Genomic DNA, 13,682 nt, shown 5'->3' with positions numbered 1-13,682 from the left:
TTATGATATACAATAACAAACATCGTCTACCAAGGTGGCAAATTTGTTCGCATGGCCAAAAATCACTGCAATTGGGCATTTTTTGTTTTTTCAATAAAAATTTGGCAACGCGAGTGTTTGGATCTTGTTTTTTGATAGTGTAAATGGATTCATCATCATTAAAAACCCCATCGACACCCAATATCATGAAATTTGACAGTTGTAACTTGGAGTTACAAAAAAATTCCGCCATATTTTATCAGGGACGTGCCGTAATTTCCATTATTTTTCTGGTCAAATTTCAAGTCTCGTAAAACTATCAATAATAGTTATAAATATTAAAGTTCACAAGGACATTCACAAATAAATAGTATGAGAACATGTATTTAACTATCTTCTACGATGAATTGACTTGACAACTAGTCCCCACTACTATGTAAAACTTAACCAAATTTGATTTATGAATGACTTAACATACCTATGTCTCGCAAAACTTGACATGTAGTGGGGACCTTATTCTGCACAAATAGATTTAATTTTAAAATATCTGATTTTGCGGATGTGAAAATAATTTAATTACTGGAAACATAAATGTTAATTTGTAATGTAGTAGGCACAACTGCAAAAAGCAATTTGTAAACTAGAAATGGTGAATATTGTGTGGATTAAATACTTATTACTATTATGCAATATTACATTAAGTGTCTTTTTAATGAATGTGAACAAGTATTGTTCTATGGGAGAATGTATGTGTGCAAGAAAGACGGGAAACATTGACACCTTGTACGCCTCAGTATATTAAATAAAGACGTGTGCATGTATGTTATCATCAAATTGAATTTCTAAAGCACTAATATTTACCTGCAACGGTGTTTTTTGTTAATAAGAGAACCATAGAAAAATTTAGGGGCGAATCTTAGCCCATGGGTGAAATTTAAGGGGTTTCAAATTTTGGAGGGGCAAATCTTTTAAATTACCCCCGTTTTCAATAGTTAGCCCAAAAAATATTTTAAAAATAAATAATTATTATATTTTATCCCATCAGAAATAGGGCAGATGAATATTTCAATGTTGATTCGCATGGGTTGTAGGTAGAATTTTCTTCCCATCAATTTTCTTCCCATCGCCTCGATTTCCAGGTATGGGACTGGTTAGTGGCTATTTTTCCCTCTACCATTCTTGGAAAATCGAGGCCAGGTTGTATTCGCCTTGATTTTAAAGCCAGGGGTTTGTAGTTTTTTCTAGTAGGGTTCTTGGTTGAATTCACCCTGCATTTCAAGGGTTTTCACTAAGCTATTTGAATCTTGATTCAGGTGTGAAATATAAGAGTTTGACAGTTTGTTTTAAAGTTTGTGAGTATAGGGTGGGGTGCAAGTGGTCTCTAACAGATTAAATTTTAATGGGACAGGTCCATGGTTTCATGTTGTACATGACATCCTACCCTGGGAATAATTAGATAGAGAGATCAATGGCCAGATCGTGTAACCACCTCATCATGAAAAATAGATGGAAGGTCGTCCTGGAGACTTGGTTTGGCCTGGGAAAGGGCCACTTGAATTTTAAAGAATGAACCCTGCATATAATGCCTCCAATGTTTTATTGGATTCATGTATGCACATAGTAGCTCAATGTTTGAAAATGATTTTTTTTCATTAAATACTCTCTGGTCCAAACATTTTTCTAATTAGCGCAAGGGTTTGGTAACATTTTCAGGTAAATATCATTATTTTCTCTTTGTAATGTTGGTAAACTTTGTCGAGTTTTCTACTGTTTAAAGTTCTAATGAATTTTTGGCTTCAAGGTGCTCCATCTTTGGTCTTGAAGATGAATTTGGATGTTTAAATTTGTTTTTTGGTGAGTCTATAAGATATTAGGCATTAAATTTGATAATTTGCCTGGTTGAAATAAATTATCTTCCATTTGGGAACTCCAACAATAAGTAAGTTGTTTTTCCTGATCAAATCTTGTTGTTTTAACTCAAATATTATGGATTTGAATGTCTCACATCCCTATGATATTGAGCATTTCAAGCATCAAAAGAGTTTTTCAACTTTTTGTTTTTTCCTTCTCTATTTAACTATGTTTTTGGCTTCACATTTGGCATTTAACCGTTGAAAATATATCTATGCATGTATCATTATGAATTTAAGCGTTCTTTAAATCAATGAGGATCAAGCATTTTGGTGATCAAATTTGTGAGAAAGTACTAAGAATTTTAGACTTGACAAAAAACGTTTTGTTTTAAATTTACTTATTCTATGTAGTTTAATTTCTTTTGCTTCGCATCTGACACTGAACTGTCAAAAATCTCTTTGTACATATAAGTTGCTTCTAAAGCTAGGTGTTTTTAATTTTTTAATATCTTTTGAAATTAATGAGGGCTAGGCATGACATTCGTCAATTTCCTGATCTTTTGCTTCAAAATAAGGTTATTTTCAATTTTACATATTAGATCTCGGTTTTTTTGGAGTAGTGTGTTGAATTAAAGGTTTTTTCCCTGCACTATCCTGCTTTTGGTGTTTGAAACAATCCTTGTTTTCCTTGGATTTATAGGCATGCCGACTGTAAGTGATCTCGGCTCATTACGACCATTTGGATTTATAAGCATGCTGGCTATCAGTGATATCGGCTAATTACGACCATTTGGATTATAAGGCATGCATCAGTCATTTTCAGAACAAAATACTTTGTTGAAGGATTTGTCCTTTCAAGCATAGGATACATGTTACTATTTTAAATTTTTTTGAAATGTGATTTTTTGAGCTTCGGAGCATTTAAAGATGGGTTTAAAACATCTATGTAAGTGCATGTGTTCATTATGTTAGTATTTTGTTAATTTGTGGACTGTGCACACACCTGAGCAAGGGTTGTGTGGTGGACCTCATATGGACGAGTGGGATTAATTTTAAGATTTTTCTGTGTATATATATTTTTTCCGATGAACATTCAAATTTTTCTGTACTAAGCCTCTTTTACTGATGTATGTACTTTCTACCCATTTGGATATCATTGGATGGTCAAAAACATATAAAACACAATTATTCTAATGAAATTTCAACTCTTTTTGTTGTTTTCGACTCAATATGTATGCAAATCAATGAATCATGGAATGAGACGTTAATACCATGTAAACCAATTGATGTATCAGACATTCTCTATACAGTTATTAGGTGAATCCTCTGTGATAGGGTTTTTTAAATGATAATGTCCCCTAGTAAGTAAAAGTATACCAAATGAATTATTATTTTGGATATTACGAATCTGGACACTCTAGAGTATCTGTCAGGGTTTTAAGCATCTTAACCTTCTAAATATTTTGTACTCATTATTGAGGGTTTTATCTTGTTAATCGATGCAGTGTGATGCTAGAATTTTTATAAAAAATGGTTAGTTTACAAATTTCATGTTGGTCTTAAAGGTTTTGAGGTTCAGTACATGTAGCTTGACTTGTCAAATATCATTGTACCATCATAGATTATGCTGGTAAGAAATTTGTCTTGTATCGGTTAAATTGCAGAGCTTTGTTTTCCAATAGAAAATTTTGACTTCAAATTAACCATTAATAATAGGTGTTCTAGAAGCACAAGTTTCATTATGTTCCTCTTTGTGTAAAAAAATATAAGGGCTCGATTTGTCTAAGCTTACATCCCAAACTGCAGTGAAGTACACCAAAAGCTTGGAGATGTATGAATTTCAATGCATGGTTGCCTCAGTGAAACATTTAGATATTTGTTTTGAGTCTTCACATCCATGCTTTGGTGTCAAACAACCCTTGATGCCAACACAAATATGCTACAGTAGATCAACTTCTCTGTTTTCTGTTAGGAAGAAACAAAATGGAGAATATAGTTCCCTTCTCAGACATCTGAAGATTAAAGCATTGGATGTTGCTCAGCCTTTTGGTAATGAATCCAAGGAAAGTGAAGACTTTGAAACTAATAATCATTTGAAGATTGGTATAGTTGGATTTGGTAATTATGGGAAATTTCTTGCAAAAATTGTGGTTAAGCAAGGTCATATAGTATTGGCTCATTCTATAATGGATCATTGGGACAAGTATAAACTTTGAAAAATACAAAACAACAATAGATTGATGAGACCAAGAATAATGACCAACTCAACAACTCATTACTGCACAATTGTAAACAAACACTTCAGTGTGCTGCTTGACTGCAAGGACTTTCCAGTCTATTAGCCTCCTAGCATCAGAAGTAGGCCTCCATGAATTCACTACAATGCATTCACCTTCAGGTGCTCTTTGCCCACCAATTACTATAATCTCATAACCACATGCCTTGAATGCTAGACCCCAACCATTCATTGAATTTTCCCTCACATAAAACCTACCCACAACACTCCATGTGTTATTCTCCTTGTTAAATTTCTTAACTTCATTTCTAGAATACTCAATTGCATATAGTTGATTATTGACTACAACAACTAATGGGGGAGCATGAGTTGTGTTGTTCCCTACAAGGAACATGTCACGTATCATTCTCCGAGTCCTTGTTTGAAGATTATACTCTTCTCCACATGTCAGGGAAATTGTGGGGCTTGACATTCCTCCTATGACATTAAAATTTCTGTCCATGAAAAAACCTGAACATATTTTTTGTGGAGAATACATGTCAGGTCGTGTTTCCCAAGTGCCTTGCTCGGAATTGTAAATCTTGGCACACTTGAGCACAATGCCATTTTTATCACTTCCTCCTGCAATTATGGCTATCTCTTTGTAGTTTCTTGGACCGAATAAACAACGAGGGCTAGCCATCCCTTTACAGATTCAATGCTAATTATGTAGGATTCACGTATGTAATTGATGTGCTTAATTTTTTTAGTGACTACGGAGTTGTTGGACCTGTGTCTTTATAGAAGTGTAGATCTCCATTCAGTTTAAACACCAGACCATCCTGGAAAGGGAACATGGGTATGTTATTTTATGATCTTAACTTAGTTTATGTTATTGTCAGAAAGATGAGATTTTATGAATTAGCTTATTTTATGTAGTGGACTATGGTTAAAGGAAGTCATTCTAGGCAATTTTTTCCCTCAAATTACTAAAACATTTATGCCATTCTGGTATGTTATTTGACAAACATAAAAAAAACTCAAGCAGATGAGATATACCCTCAAAAAATCATAAACCAACATTTTTATGACTCTTTTACAAATCTCGAGCAGATCTGAGGGGTGACATCAGGCTCAAGAGCAAGGTGTCCAGACCATAAATGCTTAGATTTGATACTTAGTGAGTTTAAAACAATTCAGAAGCCAAATGATGTAGTTTTATGTGAATTTCAAGCATCAGTAGAAATAAACCTACAAATTTCATATATGAGCAGCAATCATACTGAGGAAGTCGCTGGGAAAACTTATTAGAGAAATTTGTGTTGTCTTTGTTCTCTGCTGCCATGTTCTTTTTATCTGCACATATCGTTGGAATTGATACACTTTTCACCATTAGCCACAACACTGGTGCAGAGGGAAAATAGTATTTCTTCCTAGATGTTTGTCTGGCTTGGGAATTTACCTGCTGCAACAAAGTTGAGTTACTTTGTCCATTGAAATAAATTATTACTTTGTCCATTATTCACAACTGAAGTAGTATGGTTACCTAACCAAAGTCCTACTATATTTTTGAAAATAAAACATCTATTGTAAATTATTTGTTTCCATCCACTTCTTTAAAAAAATTTACCTCCTATCCCACAAAGTCCAGACTGTCCACATTTATATTGGCAAGATCACCAACATAATCATCCTTCTGAACAAGTAATTCATACAAGTGCCTTTTCTTTAAGGTTCTTTGACATTTTTTCACTTGTGGGATTTCCATACTTATATTTCTATCACTATATGGAAAAGCTCTAAGATGAATCCAAATGATCATAGCCAAAATTATATCTGTTCTCTTCTTCTATATCGATTTTGTCTGGGTTCTGATTCAGTGTGCATACTTACACATTGCAAGCCTTTTTGTTGCATAAAGTAGATTCCGCATTTTTTTTGTTCAGTGCTTTTTTTCGTTCCTTTTTTAAGTTTTGTCTGGGATTATATCTCAACACTCAATGGGATTGGAGGCATTTGTGTCCATTCTGAAGATAAATATCAAGATCATATCTTTCATATCTATTTAGATGCGTACTAATGGGTGTTGGCCTATATGATCCTAAGCCTTTCGTAGAGTTGGAGCCCTTTACAACCTTTGTACTCTGAGAAGCAAGAGGAAAAATAAAATATGACCGTAGATTGCCATTGTAACCAATTGTACATGGTAATCCCTTCTATTTTTCTTTAGGGAATGGTGTACCCTGGAAGAGATATTTTGTTCTCAAAAGAGAGGATACCAAAGAAGCATCATTTCCTTTGCCAGGGACAGTCCAAGAAGGGGTAGAATTTCCATAGAGCCCATTTGATACAAGATGCATAGAAGGAATGAACTTTGCAACATAAGGCATATTTTTAACTGAACTTATGATTTGTTCATGCATATGTGCGCTACCATCAATAGGTTGTGAACCTCTAACCATTATTTCAGTGCCACTAAATGTTCTATTTTGATACATCTCCATTAACCCAGATGAGGCACAGGTTGTTGAATGAAACCAACTGACATGCTTTTGTGAAGAGCCCTAGGGTAAATTAGAGAAATTTTTGTTGTCTTTGTTCTCTGGTGCCATGTTCTTTATATCTGCACGTCTCTTGAATTGATATGCTTTGCCCCATTAGCAGCAAAACTAGTGCAGAGGGAAAACAATATTTATTCCCAGATGTCTGCCTAGCTTGGGCATTCACCTGTTGTAAAAAATATGAGTTACTTTGTCCATTGTTTACAACTGAAGTAGTATGGTTACCTAACCAAAGATGTGATATATTTTTTAAAACAAAACATTTATTTTAAAGTATTGTTTCCATCCACTTCTTTAACAGAAGTTGCCTCATGTACCAAAGAGTCCAGATTATATTTAATCGTATTTTGAATTATACTCATATATGCTTGTGAATCCATGCATTGGGTAACCCACTTCTAAGAGTAGTTGGAAGATTGGATAATAAGTGGAGTTTTAGTGTGGAACCGTGTCCAGCACTGAACAGTAACTGTTTGTTGGAAATAATACTGAGAAGGGGGGGGGGGGGGGAATCAGTATTATCACATCAATAAAACTTTTTCATTTCCATATTCAGATTCATATATGCTGCTTCCACAACTTCTTATGATTTAGTTAGTTGATCCTTAATGAGTGCATTAGAACATTATCAACCATATTAACAGTAAACTGGTGCAGTAAAATAGAACAGATCATCACACATAATCCACAGACATGAACACCATGATATAAGGTGGAAACCCAATGTGGGAGAAAACCACCTGTTGCAAGTCATCTCAATCTTCTTCTTAATAAGAAAATCCTTTTACAATATTTCTGTACTGGTGCAGTCTTATACCAGTACGCAGGCTTCTACCTGTAGAGAGCTACAACCCTCTCTCATTCTCCAGTCTCTCCTGGAAGGGAGCTACAACCCCCATAGTTCTTGTACTAGCCGATCCATTTACTAGTACGCAGGCTGCTACCTACTACAATGCTCCAAAGTTTTCAATTGCTACTGGAAGGGAGCTGCCACCCCCTTAGCTCTTGTACTAGCTAAGATACTAGTATGTGGGCGCCGGCCTACAATCTTTTCTCCTCCGGGTACCACATTTCATACATTTTCATACTGGATACTCCTGAAGCACAACACATAATATGAAAGGCCACGTTTCATCCAATTTTCATACTGGACCCATTAATATCATTGAAGCACATAATCAATCAATCTTCTGAATCACCCACTCACCAGATCAATACATATACAAGGATAATATGTGAGTTAGCAACCAGATCTAGTCCATCAGATCACATAAAGATAAGTCATTAAGAACTTGATCCATTCAACCATCAATACTGAAGCTAAACATAATCTTGCTATTATCAGAACTAGTAACCAGACATCAATTATGAACCCAAAGCCCTGCAGAATAGTCAAAGGCAGTTAAAACAAATTTCAAGCAGGGTCCTCAACTTCACCAATAGACATCTGCGAACATCCGCGCCTGTGTTGCTTTCTGATATGCGGGTATCCGCACTTGCACAGTCTTCTTATCTACGGGTATCCACACCTGCGCACTCTTCTGCTCTGCGGGTATCCGCACCTGCACCGTGTCGCACCTGCGGTCCTGCGGCTACATCCGCACCTGCGCACTCTTCTGCTCTGCGGGTATCCGCACTTGCACCGCGTCGCACCTGCGGTCCTACGGGTATAGATAGTTTTTTCAGTCTTCAAGCATACCCCAAACTATCAGATCTACATATCTGATCATGCGCCATGGAGATCTCGACCCATCAGTCGATTTTTCTATAATACTCAGATTTCTCCTTGATTCAGATCTAGCTATCACTCACCAACTGATCACAAGTATTTCATATCTAGCAGACCTTAAGATATTCAACCCATAAGTGTGCAGCCAAATGATCTCCTTTCCCTTTTATAGCCTTAGGCCTTTCACAATACCACGGACCAAAAACCATAACAATTCAATACCATGGACCCAATACTTGGGATCAACACTTTTGGATGCAATACCACGGACCAAAACCATAGGGTCAAAAACTGTCGGACTAATACCATGATCCAACTGTGAAAGAAACTTTTCTCTGCATGAAAGTGCGTGAACTTTTCTCTACATGAAAGAAACTTTTCTCTGCATGAAAGTGCGTGAACTTTTCTCTACATGAAAGAAACTTTTCTCTGCATGAAAGTGTGTGGACTTTTCTCTACATGAAAGAAACTTTTCTTTGCATGAAAGTGCGTGAACTTGAAAATAACTTTGCTGCACTATAATTTATCATCTGTGTGATTTGCCCTCAAGGACAACACTTGTCTCATAATGCCAACAATCTCCCCCTTTGGACTTGATGGCAAAGCTAACTTGTCATACTGAGAATTGTCATTTGATTCCTTTCGGCTGTCCTGCATCCCATGTATTATGTCACATCTGATATCTCTTCTGTAGATTCATCTGATTGTATATAAGTGAGATGTTCTTCTATGAGTGGGTTTCCATCAAGTACAACACATGCATCATAATGCCAACAATCTCCCCCTTTGGACTTGATGGCAACAACACCAAATCACTCTCCCCCTTTGACATCAAGGGCAAAGGGCGGACCAAGATATGCTCTTTCCTTGATATACATTCCGTTGTCCATACTCCCCCTGAGTACCTGCTGAAATCTCTGAATGAGCTCCCCCTTTGTATATGCCATGGTGCACCAATCTGTCCATGTTCCTTCTGAGTACATGCTGAAATCTCTGCTCTACTGAAGTGAGTTGTTCATGCTCCCCCTGACTGTAAGCAAGGTCTGCAAAAAGATGTTCTACAAGAAGAACATGACTCTATCATAAATGACCTTCCTATCACCAAAGACTCATACATACATCTATCTCCCATCACAATGGTGATATACCAAAAGTTTACATATGATAACATGAGAGAATAACATCATTCATCCCAGGCATAGTGGGGAAACCAACATAGGCCATTACATGACCTGAAGAGATCTCATCAAATGACTACAATAGATAGAGACACACTATTACATCATGAGTCTTGATATGACCTTTACATTGAATGATATACGTGACATTTATAATAGAGACCAAACACCTAAATAAGATCATGATAGTCATCAGCAACGATACTGTATGATCTGCTCCATAGTATCTGTCAACAGCAACTAGACTAGCAACTTGTATTAGTGCATAAATCATCACGGTATGTCCGCATCAACTCATCCTTTTGAACAAAATTCTGTATATACAGAATCATTCACGTTCTATCATATGTGAGAAACACCATAGTCATCCAGATCTGCATGAACCAAGTATCATCAATTGGGAATATCTGCATCAATCAACATATGTACGAAACAACCTGTCATCATATAGGTAAGAACTCATCATCATCATGTCTCCAAGAATGCAACTTTGAATAATCATCCATGTATCCATCACTATGTATCATTTGTCAAGACTTCTTGATATCATCAACAGCCAACAATCCTCAACCATATGAAGATCACCATGTAAGTACCATATATATATCATCAGAGAATCAACCACAAAACTGATCTGAACATCATCTGGACCACTCACAACCATATCATAGCAAGATGAATCATTTAAGCATCATCACCAAAGACTATTAACCATAATGCCAACAATGCATTATTAAAAGCATAAACTCCCCCTGAACTTGTGCCATCTGTTTACTGTCAGATCTGATCATTCATTCATCAGCAAGAGTTACTAACACTTCTAAACATCTTACAAGTGTCAAGACATTTCCACACATCATCAACAAAATCAACCAGAGCAAATAATAAACTGAATCATATCAGACCCTACTAACATATATGCGACTGTGCAGTGACTAACTCGCGTATATATGTGACTTTCCTTTATGAAACTTGCATATGAGATTTAGGACACTGAAGTTTTACACTTCCAGCTCCCTCTGATTCTGTTATGTCTGAATGTTGTGTGGTGCCGCATTTTTCTGACTGTATTTCTTTCTTCCTCCATATCTTCAAGTGTGATGAAGATGTTTTCTTCTTTGGGAGTGGTGCCCGTACTTTGTTCCTGCAATCCTTAGCTATATGCCCAAACTTGTTACATGCATAACATCTCACATGTTTCATATTGCTTTTATAGCAATCAACAGCTCTGTGACCAAACATATTGCAAGCAAAGCAATATCCATTAAAGTACCTGGAATGTGATGATCTTTCATGATGGTCTTGAACCCTTCTTCTTCTACATCTAGCTGCAACATGTCCAAGATTATGACATACATAACATTCAACATTATTCATAGGAGTAAAAGATTTTCTTTGAAGAATCTCTTTCCTTGGATGTTGATGGGGTTGACTTTTCATCTCCTTGTTGAGCATTTCAAATTTTGCCTTAGAGTCCCTTGTCTTACTTTGTGAACTAGATTCACCTTCAACAGATTCATGAAAACCAAGACCAATTTTGATAGCAGGAGACCTTTGACTATTAAGAATATCATCCAAGACTTTAGTACTATCTTGAAATCGTAAGAGCTTATCCTTTTCTTCTAATTTACCTTTCAAGATATTTACCTCAACCTGAAGTTGTTCTTCCTTTTCCAGAAATTGCTTCTTCAAAATTTCTTCAGATTTTCTTCCTTCTTCCATTTGTTGCCTTAGTTTGAGAATCTCCTTTTCTTGTTCTTCATTCAGATCCTGCTGCTTTTGACGAATTCTGAAGGCACATTATAGCTGAGATTTTAAGCTGATAACTTCGTTTTCTTGTTTTTAAATAGCTAGGAGTAGATCTTTATTCTGCTTCTTTGATTCTTCAAGTTCTTCCTTTAGTGAGAGGATCATAGCTTCAAGCCTTTCATAATAACTGGATCTATCTCTGAGTTTCTTGATTGTTGCGCTCTTTTCATTGACTTCATTTCTTAGAGATGTTACTTCATCCTGCAACTTTTGATATTTGTCCTTCAATAACTTCCTTACCTTGCTTCCTTCCTCTTGTTGAGCCTTTAGTCTGGTAGCTACTTCTTTGAAGGCACCATCCTTTATGTTCAATAGATCTTCTTGATCTCTAATTTTGTCCGTCGGCCTCTTAAATTCTGCCTCTATTTGATATCCTTCTTGCTCACCCATACGAGCACATTCAGTTGTTTCGTTATCACTTACATCACCTTCAAATGGATAGATAGTTGGAACATTAGAGGATGAAAAATTCATACCTGATAGTTCATCTTCATTCTGAAATGATTCTGAATCTGAAGTGCTTCTTCCACATAATCCCCAATCGATTCTCCCACTGTCATAACTCTCTTGAGATGTCTTCTTCTTCTTAGGTGCTTTCTTCTTAAGCTTCTTTCCGATTGTTCCACGAATCTCCTTCAAGCGATCAAGCTTCTACCAAAGGACCTGCTTTGATACCAATTGTTGGAAATAATACTAAGAGAGGGGGGGGGGGGGGGGGGGTGGTTGAATCAGTATTATCACATCATTAAAACTTTTTCATTTCCATATTCAGATTCATATATGCTACTTCCACAACTTCTTATGATTTAGTTAGTTGATCCTTAATGAGTGCATTAGAACATTATCAACCATATTAACAGTAAACTGGTGCAGTAAAATAGAACAAATCATCACACATAAGCCACACAAATGAACACCATGATATAAGGTGGAAACCCAATGTGGGAGAAAACCACCTGCTGCAAGTCATCTCAATCTTCTTCTTAATAAGAAAATCCTTTTACAATATTTCTATACTGGTGTAGTCTTATACCAATACGCAGGCTTCTACCTGCAGAGAGCTACAACCCTCTCTCATTCTCCAGTCTCTCCTGGAAGGGAGCTACAACCCCCATAGTTCTTGTACTAGCCGATCCATTTACTAGTACGTAGGCTGCTACCTGCTACAATGCTCCAAAGTTTTCAACTGCTATTGGAAGGGAGCTACCACCCCCTTAGCTCTTGTACTAGCTAAGATACTAGTACGTAGGCGCCGGCCTACAATCTTTTCTCCTCCGGGTACCACGTTTCATACATTTTCATACTGGATACTCCTGAAGCACAACACATAATCTGAAAGGCCACGTTTCATCCAATTTTCATACTGGACCCATTAATATCATTGAAGCACATAATCAATCAATCTTCTGAATCACCCACTCACCAGATCAATACATATACAAGGATAATATGTGAGTTAGCAACAAGATCTAGTCCATCAGATCACATAAAGATAAGTCATTAAGAACTTGATCCATTCAACCATCAATACTGAAGCTAAACATAATCTTGCTGTTATCAGAACCAGTAACCAGACATCAATTATGAACCCAGATCCCTACAGAATAGTCAAAGGTAGTTAAAACAAATTTCAAGCAGGGTCCGCAACTTCACCAATAGACATCTGCGAACATCCGCGCATGTGTTGCTTTCTGATATGCGGGTATCCGCACTTGCATAGTATTCTTATCTGCGGGTATCCACACCTACGCACTCTTCTGCTCTGCGGGTATCCACACCTACACCATGTCGCACCTGCGGTCCTACGGCTACATCCGCACCTTGCACTCTTCTGCTCTGCGGGTATCCACACCTGCACCGCGTCGCACCTACGGTCCTGTGGGTATAGATAGTTTTTCAGTCTTCAAGCATACCCCAGACTATCAGATCTACAGATTTGATCATGCGCCATGGAGATCTCGACCCATCAGTCGATTTTTCTATAATACTCAGATTTCTCCTTGATTCAGATCTAGCTATCACTCATCAACCAATCACAAGTATTTCAGATCTAGCTGACCTTAAGATATTCAACCCATAAGTGTGCAGCCAAATGATCTCCTTTCCCTTTTATAGCCTTAGGCCTTTCACAATACCACGGACCAAAAACCATAACAATTCAATACATGGACCCAATACTTGGGATCAACACTTTTGGATGCAATACCACAGACCAAAACCATAGGGTCAAAAACTGTCGGACTAATACCATGAACCAACTGTGAAAGAAACTTTTCTCTGCATGAAAGTGCGTGAAATTTTCTCTACATGAAAGAAACTTTTCTCTGCATGAAAGTGCGTGAACTTTTCTCTACATGA

The 13,682-nt window shown here is 36.8% G+C and overlaps 1 pseudogene; it reads right to left on the bottom strand.

Annotated features, from left to right (window-relative positions):
* Positions 1-4,096: 4,096 nt before the first annotated feature.
* LOC149241740 (F-box/kelch-repeat protein At5g60570 pseudogene) lies at positions 4,097-4,750 on the bottom strand (annotated as a pseudogene).
* Between the last annotated feature and the right edge of the window lie 8,932 nt (positions 4,751-13,682).

Source organism: Pinus tabuliformis, chromosome 8 (assembly GCF_031772625.1).
Source record: "Pinus tabuliformis cultivar Carrire ecotype Pingquan chromosome 8, CPIR1, whole genome shotgun sequence".
NCBI lineage: Eukaryota > Viridiplantae > Streptophyta > Pinopsida > Pinales > Pinaceae > Pinus > Pinus tabuliformis.
Note: the sequence above shows the minus strand (reverse complement) of the source record. Positions and strands in the feature narration are given on the sequence as shown.